Source organism: Lolium perenne, chromosome 4 (genome assembly GCF_019359855.2).
Source record: "Lolium perenne isolate Kyuss_39 chromosome 4, Kyuss_2.0, whole genome shotgun sequence".
Lineage (NCBI taxonomy): Eukaryota > Viridiplantae > Streptophyta > Magnoliopsida > Poales > Poaceae > Lolium > Lolium perenne.
In genome coordinates this window covers 290,289,140-290,304,209 of record NC_067247.2, presented here as the reverse complement: position 1 = coordinate 290,304,209, position 15,070 = coordinate 290,289,140, and the positions used below count along the sequence as shown (strand labels likewise).

Sequence of the window (15,070 nt, the reverse complement as noted above, 5' to 3'; positions counted from 1 at the left end):
GGACACAAATGGCATAGTGGTTGGCTCAAGTATTTGGATGCATGAGAAGTATTCCCTCTCGATACAAGGCTTAGGCTAGCAAGGCTATTTGAAACAAACACAAGGATGAACCGGTGTAGAAAAACTCACATAAAAGACATATTGTAAACATTATAAGACTCTACACCGTCTTCCTTGTTGTTCAAACTCAATACTAGAAATTATCTAGACCTTAGAGAGACCAAATATGCAAACCAAATTTTAGCATGCTCTATGTATTTCTTCATTAATAAGTGCAAAGTATATGATGCAAGAGCTTAAACATGAGCACAACAATTGCCAAGTATCACATTATCCAAGACATTATAGCAAATTACTACATGTATCATTTTCCAATTCCAACCATATAACAATTTAACGAAGAAGAAACTTCGCCATGAATACTATGAGTAAAGCCTAAGGACATACTTCTCCATATGCAACAGCGGAGTGTGTCTCTCTCCCACACAATGAATGCTAGGATCCATTTTATTCAAACAAAACAAAAAAACAAAAACAAACCGACGCTCCAAGCAAAGCACATAAGATGTGATGGAATAAAAATATAGTTTCAGGGGAGGAACCTGATAATGTTGTCGATGAAGAAGGGGATGCCTGTCAACACCCGGATTTTTAAGTCCGGATGCCTATTATGTTATACATCGCAATCCCAGGAATATTGTTGTTGCGAGGCATAATAGCTAAGTATCATAGTCATCATTCATTACAAACCATAAGTCTTACAAATTTGGAATCACATGATCCATATTACACGAATAGTTGATCTATGTATCAACGAACCAACACAAGTTCATAGTTCATAGCGGAAGCGTAAGATACAAGGACTCTCTAGTCCACAGGCCAACGCTTGACGTCGGAAGACTCCTAGTTGTCGTAGGCATCCTGCTGGTCGTCTCCTTGTTCATCTTCATACTCTGGCCATTTGAATAGCCAGGGACAAAGCCGTGAGTACTTTAAGTACTCGCAAACTAATACTAATGTAAGTGCTAGACATTCTAGTATGGTTTGCTAAGCTCTAGTTTATTTGCATAAAGCTAGTTTTAGTTCACAAGTATTTGAGAAAAGCTTATTCAAGTGCTAACTAACTCAAGTGGGAACATTAGTGTCATTCCCACCATTCAAGTGGTGATTTCAATTCAATTCACCACAAATCATTTCACCATCATCTTTCAACATCATTTTCAAAGATATGACATTGGAAACTGTATGGCCTTTCCAACCGTCCGTAACCGTGGACGCGGCTATTCGAATAGGTTTACACTCTGCAGAGGTTGCACACTTGTGCCACAACATTTGATTTCATCCGTCGGGATTACCCCGAATCATCGTAACACAGTACGCGGATCATCAACCATAACCTTTCACTTACGAATCCTAGTATAAGAACCTCTCCCCATGAGCTTGGCCTCCCAGTGAAGACCAACTGTCAACCTGGGAACTGCACAGGGCTTGGCCGTACAATTCACCTCAATTTCACATCATTTCTCAACAACGGAGGCAGCCTCAAGCGTAACCCCTATGACGTGTGTTCAGAGGGAACCCATACTAAGATGCATAAACTTCCAGTTAAGCCCTACCCATAATCAGGTATTGTGGGGGTACTTAATAATTGGAAAGGTATCGCATTCAAACCAACATCATGTTTCATCAAAAATCACCATCTTCTCTTGGTCATATTCACCTTCAAAAATCATTCAATGGAATGCATCATCATTCCAAGGTTTCAAATTCATTTCAAGTCACATTGTTCCTATCTAGAGTAGTCAAGTTTTATTTCATTAGCACTAGCTCTAAATCATGAGGGGTGCTATCTTGCTTTGCTTGATGGAGACTAACTCCACTACTCTAGTAATCATTCTTTACTTGACCAAAGTTTAACTATAAAAGTAAATCTTTGAGAAAACAAGTAGAAAACATGTAATGTATAAACTTGGGATAGGCTATGTAAGAAAAGGTAAGATTCATGGTGCCTTGCCCCAAGGGGCTTTGCACTTTGCAAGAATATTAGCTTGCCTTGGTAGGTCTCAAACTGTTCCTCCTCCTCCTCTTGGTAGCAACCTTCTTCTTCGGCGTACTCTCCGGTGCTACCGTCTAAATTTGAATACGAGTATAATTACTCACTAATTAAATGCCTATTCCATACATCACATATAAACACACAAACTATTCTATGCACACAAATAATCTACTTAGGGTGCATGGGTTGTGTTGTTTAAATAGAATCCACTTCTTTGTATTTAATATGTAAATGATAGTTTCCATAGGGTTCTTGAGAAATAATTTCCTCTCATTGAAATCTTCTTAAGATTTAATTTCTCAAACAATCATATATGAACTCATATTGACCTAAGTCAAATGTTCATCATCATCATTTGAGAAAATGATTTAAATGGGGTAGATCACCTCATATCATTTAATAACACTACATATGATTTAAATCTCAAGTAATTCATATAAGAGAGTTTGGACCAGAGGTACAAACATCCCATGAATTCATGTGAGACAAGTTCAAATGAAGTATAAGACTCCACCTAATTTGTTTTAATAGTTTTGGACAATATCAACTAGTTAAACTAGCCATATCATCCATTAATTAAACTATGGCATGATCATGCAAAGTGACCACACCATTTTATTGCATAATCAATTAGTGTTAGTCAAATGTGAGCTATTAGAGTTGGAATTAACTTAATATCTATTTTGGTTGATTTTTAATAATTATTTGAGTAGGGAAAAGTCCCTGCCTTGTTATTTTTATCAAATTAATTCTACAAAGAATCTGGTCATGGGACTAGTGGCATTTGGTAGATAATTTCAGTAGCTTTCCAACAACATAAAATTCATTGAATTTGGTTTAGCTAATTTAAATCTATTGATTTTCAAAGTGGAGGCAGTATTGAAATTCATTTGGAATTAATTAAACTCGTTTTGAATTAAAAGGCCGGCGGGAAAAGCTAGCTGGGCCCAAAGGTTTAAAAACGGCCCAAGGCCAGCCCAGCCACGGTCCAGTGCCGCGCGGGCTGCCTGACAGAGGGTCCCGCATGTCAGCGGCTCATTTAACCCGAAACGGTACAGATCAATGGGAGGCGTTGGATTAGAAATGGATCGGAGGGCCGTGGTTCATCGTCGTCTCCGACGAGAACCCGACGATGTGGCGGCGGCAGTAGGGGGTCGGCGGGCTAACCAGTGCTCCAGCGAGGGATGGCAGTGTGCTTGGGGTAGATGTGGACGACGGCGAAGCTCCAGGTACCGGTGGCGTCGCCTGAGGTGGCCTGGTTCGCCGACGATTGCTGCAGAGCTTCCGCGGCGGCGAGCTCCCGATTGGCCTTGCTCCGGTGTGAATCGAGAGAGTGGTGAGGTGGTTGAGTAGCTGTGAGAGGTGAGGAGTCTGGTGGTGTGCTTGGATTGCTCAGGGGAGCTCTCCTTTTATAGCAGCGCATGGGTGCTGCGGGGCAGGGTGGCGGTCGACCATGGCGCGGCGATTCCAGTGGCTGGTCGAGCTAGGCGAGGTCATGGCGATGCTCTACGTGTCCAGGCGAGGCTAATGGCGGCGACAGCTTGGTCGGGGAGGGCCTGGTTGGGTCGCGTTGCTTCCATGTCTGCCGCGTCCGTGGCGGACCAGGGTTTCCTTCTCCGGCGACGGTGGGCGCGGGTCGTGGTCGAGCGAGTGTCTGGCGGCGTCCAGGTGTTGTGGTGATGCTCAACTCGTCGAGAGCGGGTCTAGGGCGAGCGCAGGGTGGCGGCGCGGCGCGTGGCCAGTGTGCTCCCATGCACGTGCTGGCACGACGCGAGCGGCTTCCAGGGCAGATCTTGGCGCGCGTCGTCCGGCCAATGTCGTCGTCGAGCGCGACCATGGCGGTGCTAGGGTGGCGTAGGGGATGCGGTGGCGTGCTGTGGCGCAGTGGCCAGGGCAGGGAAGCGATGGAGAGAGGGAGGTGGTCGGGTTGGGCGACATGGCCGGCATGGCCATGTCTAGCCTTGCCCTCTCTCTCCCTAGGTTCTTATTTGGCATTAAAATGGGTTAAGGGGACCAGGGGACCAAATGGGGTAGGTTAGTGTAGATTAGGTGTAGTAGAATCACTATTTGCAATAGTTGCAAATAGTGCCCGATTTTGGAATTTGCAATTTTGTCCAAATTTGAATTAATTCAAAAGGTGAATCTATTTGAAATGTGTGTGTTTAGATAAGTTGTATTTGACCAGAGATGATTAGAGGTGGTGGTGGAATTGTAGAATTCAAGAATTTGCAAATTTGGGCTAAGTGGAGATTGTTGCATATGTTATAAAGTTGAGACTTTGGATGAGCATAGCTCTTGATCAAGAATGATTTTGGCATGGTGATCTTTACAAAAGTTGTTCACCTTGATGTTGACTTTGAAATGGTGCAAAGAGTTAGCAAGATTTGGTTTGGCAAAATTGAATGACAATGGCTCAAAGTAGTGATCAGACTATAAATTTCAGTTTTGACCATTATTCTATGTGAGCTAGTTTTGCATTTGGAAATTATTTGAATTGTGATTCTTTGATTCCAAAAGTTGTAATAAGTGTTTAATAACCTTATTCAACTAATGGTGAAGACCAAATTGGTCTAGGGTCAAAATTTATAAAAATGCCATAGGGCATATGTTAGGGTTTTTAGGGTTTTTCAATTATTGGATTTTCTTCCTCTTTGATTTATTTGGTTGGTGATCTTCATATGATTTCATTAGAGTTTTAGAGCATATCAAATACAAGTAATAACAATCATCATGGCATATCAATCAAATGCACAAGTCCTATGCATGGTACTATATGCAATTTAAAAAGTTTTTGTTGGTTTGAAATTTTGCTCTCTGGAATTCTCTAACTTTCTTTTTATTGAAATTTGGGGTGTTACAAACCCTTCCCCCTTACAAAAGATCTTGTCCCGAGATCGAAAAGAAAGTTAGGTACTAAAGAGATCTGGGTACTCCTTCTTCATGAAGTCTTCGCGTTCCCAGGTGGCTTCATCCTCGGTATAATTGCTCCATTGTATCTTCAGAAACTTGATGCTTCGAGTGCGGGTGGTTCGGTAAGCTTCTTCCAGGATGCGAATCGGCACTTCGCGGTAAGTCAGATCCTTGTTGATATCCACCGATCGGTGATCGATGTTCTTGAATACTTCGGTCTTCTCCGGGACTTCAAGGCATTTCCGGAGGAGTGAGATATGAAACACGTCGTGCACAGCCGACATTTCTTCGGGCAACTCCAGTTGATAAGATACTTCACCTCGGCGACTGAGGACTTTGAAAGGTCCGACATATCGGGGTGCGAGCTTTCCTTTCAGTTGGAATCTCTGCATTCCTTTCAAGGGGGATACTTGAGATAGATGAAGTCTCCGATCTTGAAGGTCATCTCCCGACGTCTCTTGTCGGCATAGCTCTTCTGTCTAGATTGCGCCGTCTTGAGGTACTCTCGGATCTTGTGGACTTTCTCTTCGGCTTCGCGAAGAACATCTGGGCCAAAAACTTGGCTTTCTCCGACTTCCGACCAGTTCAGGGGGTACGGCACTTCCTTCCGTACAAGGCTTCAAAGGGGGCCATCTGTAGGCTGGCTTGGTAGCTATTGTTGTAAGAGAATTCTGCGTAAGGTAAGCAGTCTTCCCACTTGGATCCGTATTCTAGTACGCATGCTCTAAGCATGTCCTCCAGTATCTGGTTGACTCTCTCAGTCTGTCCGTCGGTCTGAGGGTGATAGGCGGTGCTGAAATTCAGACGGGTTCCTAGTCCTTCGTGCACTTTCTGCCAGAATCTTGAGGTGAACTGTGATCCTCTATCTGACACTATCGATTTGGGGGTTCCGTGCAGGGCGACTATTCTAGAGATGAATAGTTCAGCTAACTTTGGGCCTTGGTAAGTGGTTTTGACGGCGATGAAATGGGCGACTTTGGTCAATCTATCGACAACTACCCATATTGAATCATTGCCTTTGCTGGATTTGGGCAGTCCGGTGATAAAGTCCATTCCTACGGAGTCCCATTTCCATTCTGGAATCTAGAGTGGCTGTAACAGTCCGGCGGGTCGTTGATGTTCTGCCTTGACTCTCTGACAGATATCACACTTGGCTATGTAGCTACCGATCTCTCTCTTCATTCCGTGCCACCAAAATTGTTCTTTCAGGTCTTGGTACATCTTGGTACCTCCGGGGTGGATTGAATAAAGGGTGTCGTGGGCTTCTTGCAGGATGACTTGTTTCAAGTCAGAGTCCGATGGTACGCAGAGACGTTCTTTGTACCAAAGAACTCCGGCTTCGTCTATGGTGAATCCGGGGGCTTTTCCTGCGGCTATCTGTTTCTTGATTCCATCAATGCTAGCGTTATCCTTATGGGCTTCCTTGATCTGACTAACCAAGGTGGGTTGTAGCTCGATGCTGGCTAGGAATCCTTCGCTAACAAGTTCAAGTCTGAACTGTTCAAACTCTTGATGCAAGCTGGGCTGTTCGGTTGCGAGCATGGAGTTCAACTGACACGGTAGTCGACTCAAAGCATCCGCTACCACATTGGCCTTGCCGGGGTGGTAGTGAATCTCCATGTCGTAATCCTTGATCAATTCGATCCATCGGCGTTGTCTCATGTTCAGCTCCTTCTGGGTGAATATATATTTGAGGCTTTTGTGGTCGGAGTAGATCTCGCATCGATTACCCATGAGGTAATGACGCCAAACTTTCAAGGCTAAGACCACGGCTGCAAGCTCGAGGTTGTGGGTTGGGTAGTTCTGTTCATGTTGCTTGAGTTGTCTAGAAAGGTAGGATACAACCTTGCCTTCTTGCATAAGCACGCATCCAAGTCCAACCTTGGAGGCGTCGCAATATACGTCAAAGGGCTTTGCGATATCTGGCATGATCAGTATTGGGGCTGTGGTTAGTCTACTCTTGAGCTGTTGAAAGCTCTCTTCACATTTATCGGTCCACTCGAACTTTCTGTCCTTCTTCAACAGTTGGGTCATTGGTCGAGCGATGCTCGAGAAACGTTCTACAAATCTACGGTAATATCCGGCTAATCCAAGAAAAGCGCGGACCTCGGTTTGTGTGGTTGGGGATTGCCATTCCATCACAGTTTTGATCTTGGCGGGATCTACGGCAATTCCTCCTGCAGACAAGATGTGTCCCAGGAATCCAACTTCTTCCAACCAAAACTCACACTTGCTGAACTTGGCATACAACTTGTGCTGTCTAAGGGTTTCTAGGACGATCTCCAAATGATGTTCATGTTCCTCTTCGGACTTGGAGTAGACGAGAATGTCGTCGATGAAGACAACGACAAACTTGTCCAAAAAGGCCATGAAGATCTTATTCATGAGATTCATGAAATAAGCGGGGGCATTGGTTAGTCCAAACGACATGACGTTGTACTCATACAACCCATATCTGGTGGTAAAGGCAGTTTTCGGAATGTCGGTGGCTCGGATCTTTAGCTGATGATATCCAGTCCTAAGATCTATCTTGGAGAAAACTCTGGATCCGGTGAGTTGATCGAACAGGTCTTCTATCTTGGGTAGGGGGTATTTGTTTTTGATGGTGACATCGTTAAGCTTACGATAGTTCGTACATAAACGATTTGCACCATCCTTCTTGTCCACAAACAAAACGGGTGATCTCCAGGGGGATGCACTCGGTCTAATCAGACCTTTGGCCAACATATCATCTATCTGCTTCTTCAGCTCCACAAGCTCGGTTGCGTTCATGCTGTAGGCTCTCTGGGCTATGGGTCCAGTTCCGGGGATTAACTCGATGATAAACTCGATATCCCGATCCGGGGGCATACCGGGTAGATCATCCGGAAACACATCAGGGTAGCGACAAACGACCCTGATTTGATCCAGAGTTGGCTTGGATACACTTTGGTTGCAGGTGAATTTTCTGGGTAGTTTTTCAGAGACGTGCTCTACTACGATACCGGTGCTGCTAGTCATGGTTATGGCTTTCTTGGCACGGTCTATCAATCCATTGTGCTTGGACATCCAGTCCATTCCTAGTACGACTTCCAAACCTTTGGTTCCGAGTATGATTAGATTTGCATAGAAATCTACATCATGGATTTTGATGGGTACAATTTTGCAAAATTTTCTGGCTTTGGTGGTTGATCCGGGAATTTGAACTATCATAACATGCTTCAAACTGAGGGGTTGAATTTTACTTGTTGATGCAAAGTCTTCGGTGACAAAAGAATGAGATGCTCCGGAATCAAACAACACTGGCGAGGATGTGGTTGACTGAAAACATACCCAGTACAACATCTGGTGCTTCCTGGGCTTCTTCAGCGTTCATGTGGTAGAGGCGGCCGTTGCGGTTATTGGGGTTGTTGGGGGCGAACTTCTTGCCGGTGGAGACACGGCGTTGCTGCTGAGCAGGTGCAGCGGTGTTGCCGGCGAGCTTGGCAAGACGCTTGGGACACTCGTTGGAGTAGTGCCCCACTACACCACACTCATAACAAGTGATGGTGGTCTTGTCCTGCTTGTTCGCAATGGTGACGGCGTTGCTTCCGGTTCTGGGAGCGGTGTTGGTGTTGTTGTTGTTGTTGTTGTTGGGGGCTCGGGGCGGAGCGCGGTTGTAGTTGTTATTGTTGTTGTAGTTGTTGTTGTTGTAGCCTCCTGGCTTGCAGTTTCCTCCACTCCGGTTCTGATAACCGGGGCGCGAGTTCTGCATCGGTGGCTTATTGTTTCTCGGAGTGAAACCTCCACTTGAGCTAGGGCGAAACTTCTGGGGGTGGCTTGATCCACTTTGATTCGCCATGCGGCGCTTGCGGTTCTCATTGGCTTGGTTTAACTTGCCCTCCATCTGGATGGCGGAGTCGACAAGGGCTTCGAGGTCGGCGAAGGGGATGTTGACGAGGACAGTTTGCATCTCATCATGCAGTCCGTTCAGGAATCTCTCCTTCCTCTTCTCAACGGTGTCGGTCTCATCAGGGGCATACCTCGACAGTGTGAGAAACTTGTCGCGGTATTCAACCACCGTCATGCGACCTTGTTTCAGCTCACGGAATTCATCCCTCATCTTTTTGATAAGACCCGGGGGTACATGGTACTTGCTGAACTTGAGCTTGAAATCCTCCCAAGTCATGAACTGACCTCCGTTCATGGCACGGGTGCTTGTCCACCAAGCGCGGGCTGGTCCAGCGAGATAATGGGTGGCGAACAAAACTTTCTCGTTGGCCTCCACTCCGGCTACCTCCAGATTGTTCTCCATAGTCTGGAGCCAATCGTCGGCGTCGAGGGGTTCCTCGGTCTTGCTAAACACCGGGGGATTGGTGTTTTGGAAGTTCTTGAGCTTGGACCCAGGGTGGTCATGATTTCCATGTCCTTGGTTGGCGATGTTCTGCAAGGCGACGAGGTTGGCTTGGCGTTCGGCTCTTTCGGTTTCCCTGTCGGCAAGCATGGTTTGCAGCAGTTGCAACATCGCGTCGTTGGTGCGATTGGGAGGGGCCATCTGAAGATATAGAAGATCATGAGATAAGAGGGAACATTCTATGGTTCATTTTGGTTAAGTTTGAAAAATATTTGAAAACTTGTAATCTTTTCATGACAAACATAACATTCATTCATTCATTCAACACATAGTACAAACTAACACACACATACTCCAATGGTTTTAAGAACCATTCTCATGCTACGATTCAAGGGACGGGATACAACTCACACCTACATAAGTGAGACTAGTGCAACTACTCCTCATCCTCGACATCGATCGGGACGTAGTCGTCGGGTCCTGCCTCCAGGAACTCGTAGTCCTCCTCCTCGGTGTTCTCGTCCTCCTCAAAGTCGTTGTCGTCGCTCAGAAAGGCGTCTCCTCCCTGAATGTCGATGCCTCCATCGTCATCCTCCAGCTGACGAATCTGATCCTCCCGGGCCTTGACAGTGGCCTCAAGTGACGCGATCCTGGCGCGAAGGCGTCGAATCGTAGCGTCCTTCTTGGCACGCTGCTGGCGAAGGCTCTTGCGGTCGTTGTTGAGTAGCTTGATCGCCTCACCCTGCTCGGTGATGTGAGCATGGGTCTGGTTTGCGTAAGCGCGAGTGGCGTCGAGTTCCCTCTGAGTCTGGTAGAGCATGAAGTCCAGGTGCTCAGCACGGTGCCTCAACTCCGGGTGCGGCTGCAGCTCCATGGGCACTCCCGCAGCATCAAGCCTCACAAGGTGGGCGTAGCGAGAGGCGAGGATGCGCACCACGTTCTGTCCACAGAGGCGCGCAAGTGCCTCCTGAAGGCCACGTGCGAGTCCGTCGAGCCAGTTGCTCTCGCGGAAGGAGAAGAGGATCCTCTCCGAGGTGGGAGGCTCCATCTTGCCCCTCAAGTCGGCAGTGATCACCCAGTGCAACTCTCCTCCGGGCGTGTCGTCCAGCTGAATGTAGCGGCCCAGGAAATACCCCTATTAGATTTTGTTTGTGCCTTTTTCTTTTATGCATCATCATGGCATATGCATCATATCATCCACAAGATTTTATCAAATAAAAGTTATTTTAAATAAAAACTATTTGTTTTTCCTCTTATATGGTTTGTATATTAAAACCCCCCTCTTCTTTGGACACTCTCTGCCCAGCCCATCTCCATCTCTTCCTTCCCCTTCAGCCCATCTTCTTTGGCCCAAGTACCCCTTCACTTTGTCCTCCTCCTTTTTCTTGTCTTCTCTAGCGAGCACGCAGAGAACGTGAGCAGCCTGGCTCACGTCATCCTCCACCGAGCGCCATCCTCACCTGCTCCCCTTCCGCTCCCCTTTTAACCCCTCTCTAGTGCGCCCCAGAAACCCTAGACGCGCCCTTCTCCTCCCTCGCGCCGCCATCTCTTTTTCCCCTTTGAATTTTGCTTCTCTGTGAACACCACCGTATGTATCCGCCTCAACCTCACCATGGCGTCGCTGCTCCCGGCCGCCCCTCGACGAGCTGAGGCCATCTCCAGAACCGCCTCGACATCCTCGTCATCCTCCTCCAAGGAATCAAGCCGGGGCTCTCCCAATCGTTCCCAAATTCGCCAATTCCTTCTCCAGGTCCGGCGAGAAAATCACCGATTTCGGCGCTGTCCGTCCTCCTCCGGCCCGGACGTGGCCTGCAACATGTTCCTGGTGAGAAGGAGAATCTCCCAGACCTCTTCCTGAATTTTTCCTAGCCTGTACTCCGTGCTGCCTGCGTTCACCATCGCTTTTGCTAGCAGATGCTCATCGTCAGGCTTTCCTCCGGCGGTTCCCCGACGCCAAGACCTCCACCAACGAACTCCCCTTGGTCTTCCACTTCGAACGCGCAGACTCCCGCATCCAGGCGCGCGCTCCGCTGCCAGATCGAGGATCGATCTTCAACATGGTTGCCACCGTCAAGTCCGGCCTGCACTACTTCATCTCGTCGCGTGTCTGCTACTGTTCACCAATCCTCTACCAGCCAACTGGTTCGTTCCTTTGATGTGTATCATGAGATCCTGAGATCAATTCCTAGCGTTGGCGAATTTAAGCCCAACCTTTTCTTTTTCGTTTCTCAGATCCAGTGCTGGGCCTTGGCCCAGGTTTCCTTCCCGGCGTCAGTCCTCTATCCTGCGCCACCAGCAGCCTAGATCCGGCCCAGAAAACAGCGCAGGTTCAGCCCAATTCGTCTCTGCCCATTTGGTTCTGTTTTGTTTTTGCAGGAATTGTGTAATTCTTGCTAAAATCATATCTTGCAAACTATAACTCGAAATAAAATGTTTTATATATGAAAATTGATCAGAAAAATGCACTGAACATGAATATGCCATCCATATGCCTGTTTGCATCTTGCATCATGTCCAGCCGTGGTAGTTTGTGCATTCACCTAATATGGAACATATGGAATATGTGGGATATTATATATATGTTGTCCCGGTTCCATTTAACTTTGATGTAGCTCACCCCTGCCATGTTTGCTATGCTAATCCATCCTTAAATTTGACGATAGAAAATGCAACTCCAACCTAATTTGATTGTCCGGGGTTCCGACTCCGCTTAAATTGGATAAGTTGCATCGCATCATAATTGCCATGTCATGCATATCATCTTGATCATGCTGGATCTTCTTTATCCGTAGTAGTAAGACTTGCATACGTTTTGTGTTCCAGCATTTGCTTCTTCCCGGATAGGATCGCGAAGTGGTGTGGTGAGATACGACAAGTTCTCCGGATGTCTCTCGGCAAGCTTTAACAGGCAAGCATTTCCCTTATACTCCTGCCCATGTAGAAGTCGCTTATCTATTTTATTTTGCCTTCTCCCTCATGCTATCGTTGAGTTGCGTTCTTGTCACGTGTCCCTTCCACTTGTTACTTCAAGCAGCCTATATTGCCTCCACCAACCACCTACAGCTATTGTTTGGTTATCGGGTCTGCCTTGCGAGTCGTAGTGCATGCTAGTGTTGTTTATATCTCGTTACCGTTATCGTTATCTTATCGGGTTATCAGTTTGGGAATCATGACACATGGTTTATGGATATATCTGTTGAGGATATCATGGTTACTTGTTAATAGTTGTTAGCGGAGGCATCGGTGGGTCAGCTGATCGTTTTGTGACGGCCCACTTGTGTTTCCTAAATATCTAGGACCCCGAGTTCTTGTTATCTGTTCCGAGACTGAGCGCTCTAACCACACGTGGGTATGTTTTTGGGTCTCCCCTCGACCATCGCTTGCAGAATCTACTGACTTTGTCCAGTGGCCACAACTAGTTTATATGTTTTACCATTTGTTGTTGCGTGCATGCCAGCTTGTTACTTATTTACTTTGGGAAGCTCCTGGGTGCCTTGTATCCCTTGTTTCTGGTATGCACGTATAGGTTCGCGGCCTGCGCGTTTATCGCATGTTGAAGCGGGTCATTCGCCCCAGTGTGTGTTCTGACCCTCGGAAGCCGTTCTCGCAAACAGCTAGGTCCGTCTCGGAGATTCGGCCGGACTTCGATTCGGGTTCAACTTGGTTAGGTGGCTTCCTGGACATTGTTGTCGTGAAGGAGAGTGCGTGTCGTGATATCCTTCCCTTGCTCGGTTGGGTTGATCGTGCGTGTGGGCACATTTGGGCACCCCTGCAGGGTTACATCTTATCGATAAGCCGTGTCCGCGGTTATAGACGACTTGGAGCTGTATGACTCGACCATAGACAACTTGCACCTGTTGTTTCATTACTAATAACTTGTGTAGTAAGATAGAACAACTTAAATAATAACTGGTTAAAACTTGACAACCGTGTGAGTGCCTTTGTAAGTACTTCCTTGCGAGGGGGGAACGCATCGGCTGTGTTATGTTTGCAGAGTATAGAACTATTAGTTATGCGCTCTCTCATCTTCTCTGATTAGACGGCTGTTGTAGAGTGTCTCTATAGGTTTTTAGTGCTTGCGTGCTGCCGCTTAACCCCACCATATTGCCTATGACGTTCCTCTTGCGTCCTCTAAGTCCCCTGCGTGCCTCAAGTACAAAGGACGACTGGTTGACGAACGCTTATACGTCTTGAAGTCTTGTTAAGTACGAACCCGTACTTATTGCTGCTTCTACGGGATATAACCGGGCAGGTATGAAGATATGTTCGATGAAGACGACGTTAGCGAGGTTACCCTTCCGCTTGGCACAGGCGGGGTTATGGACACCACTGTTTATCTTCAGGACTCTTAGTCCAATTTGTATCTTATCCGTACTCAGACATATTTGATCTTCTGTATGATTTGGATCTTTGTATTGTATATTTGTATCTTGACTCGTTGGAGTCGTTGTTGTAATATATATGTCTCTTGTGGGCTCTATTGTAATCCTGTTGTAATGTTACCTCTCATGATTGATTCCACCCGCATCGCGTGCATGCTTCGGCGCGTACGAGCCGCTTGGTGGTGCGTCTCCTAAAATCGATATCGTGCGGATTTCGGCGGATTCGCTGGGATCCTCATGGTACCGGTTTTGGGGCGTCACAAGTTGGTATCAGAGCATCAGGTTGACGGTACCCCACTAGTCCAGCCTTTAGGATAACCTTGCCAACGGTCGTTGAGTTTAGAGTGTCCAAACTATTTTCTAATATTCGTTGGATAGATCTGATTAGTTCTGCATTTTTCTCCTTACCTAAATTCTTTCTCCTCTTACCTTTGCGATTTTTGAATCTTCTCTTATCTGCTTCTCTGAGTCATAGGTCTCTACGCGGGTTGGACGATCTTTGCCCTCACCTATTAGGTCCGATCTTCGGAGGTTACGACAAAAGCACATCATCATCAATGGAGCAACAACCCTTGTTAGTGGTGTCGCTCGATCTACAAGGAGCAAGAACTCTTGGTAGTGGTGTCGAGGACATCAACACATCGCCTGAAGACTCGATAGTTCACCTCTCCCCCTCCCGTACCTGGACGTGGGATCTCGGGGCGCGATCCCTTGTTAGTGGTGTCGATTGTAGCGGCCCAGGAAATACCCCTATTAGATTTTGTTTGTGCCTTTTTCTTTTATGCATCATCATGGCATATGCATCATATCATCCACAAGATTTTATCAAATAAAAGTTATTTTAAATAAAAACTATTTGTTTTTCCTCTTATATGGTTTGTATATTAAAACCCCCGTCTTCTTTGGACACTCTCTGCCCAGCCCATCTCCATCTCTCTCTTTCCCTCTCATCCCCGGCGGCCCATCTCTTCCTTCCCTTCAGCCCATCTTCTTTGGCCCAAGTACCCCTTCACTTTGTCCTCCTCCTTTTTCTTGTCTTCTCTAGCGAGCACGCAGAGAACGTGAGCAGCCTGGCTCACGTCATCCTCCACCGAGCGCCATCCTCACCTGCTCCCCTTCCGCTCCCCTTTTAATCCCTCTCTAGTGCGCCCCAGAAACCCTAGACGCGCCCTTCTCCTCCCTCGCGCCGCCATCTCTTTTTCCCCTTTGATTTTTGCTTCTCTGTGAACACCACCGTATGTATCCGCCTCAACGTCACCATGGCGTCGCTGCTCCCGGCCGCCCCTCGACGAGCTGAGGCCATCTCCAGAACCGCCTCGACATCCTCGTCATCCTCCTCCAAGGAATCAAGCCGGGGCTCTCCCAATCGTTCCCAAATTCGCCAATTCCTTCTCCAGGTCCGACGAGAAA

At 47.0% G+C, this 15,070-nt stretch overlaps 1 long non-coding RNA gene across 2 annotated transcripts; it reads left to right on the top strand.

Annotated features, from left to right (window-relative positions):
* Positions 1-10,785: 10,785 nt before the first annotated feature.
* Positions 10,786-12,648, top strand: LOC127295742 (uncharacterized). 2 transcript variants are annotated; one of them, XR_007848085.2, is made up of 4 exons: positions 10,786-11,103; positions 11,283-11,420; positions 11,511-11,605; positions 12,102-12,648. It is a non-coding gene; the product is annotated as an uncharacterized lncRNA (long non-coding RNA). The 2 variants fall into 2 exon arrangements; XR_011756853.1 differs by having other exon boundaries at positions 10,786-11,420.
* Positions 12,649-15,070: the final 2,422 nt, after the last annotated feature.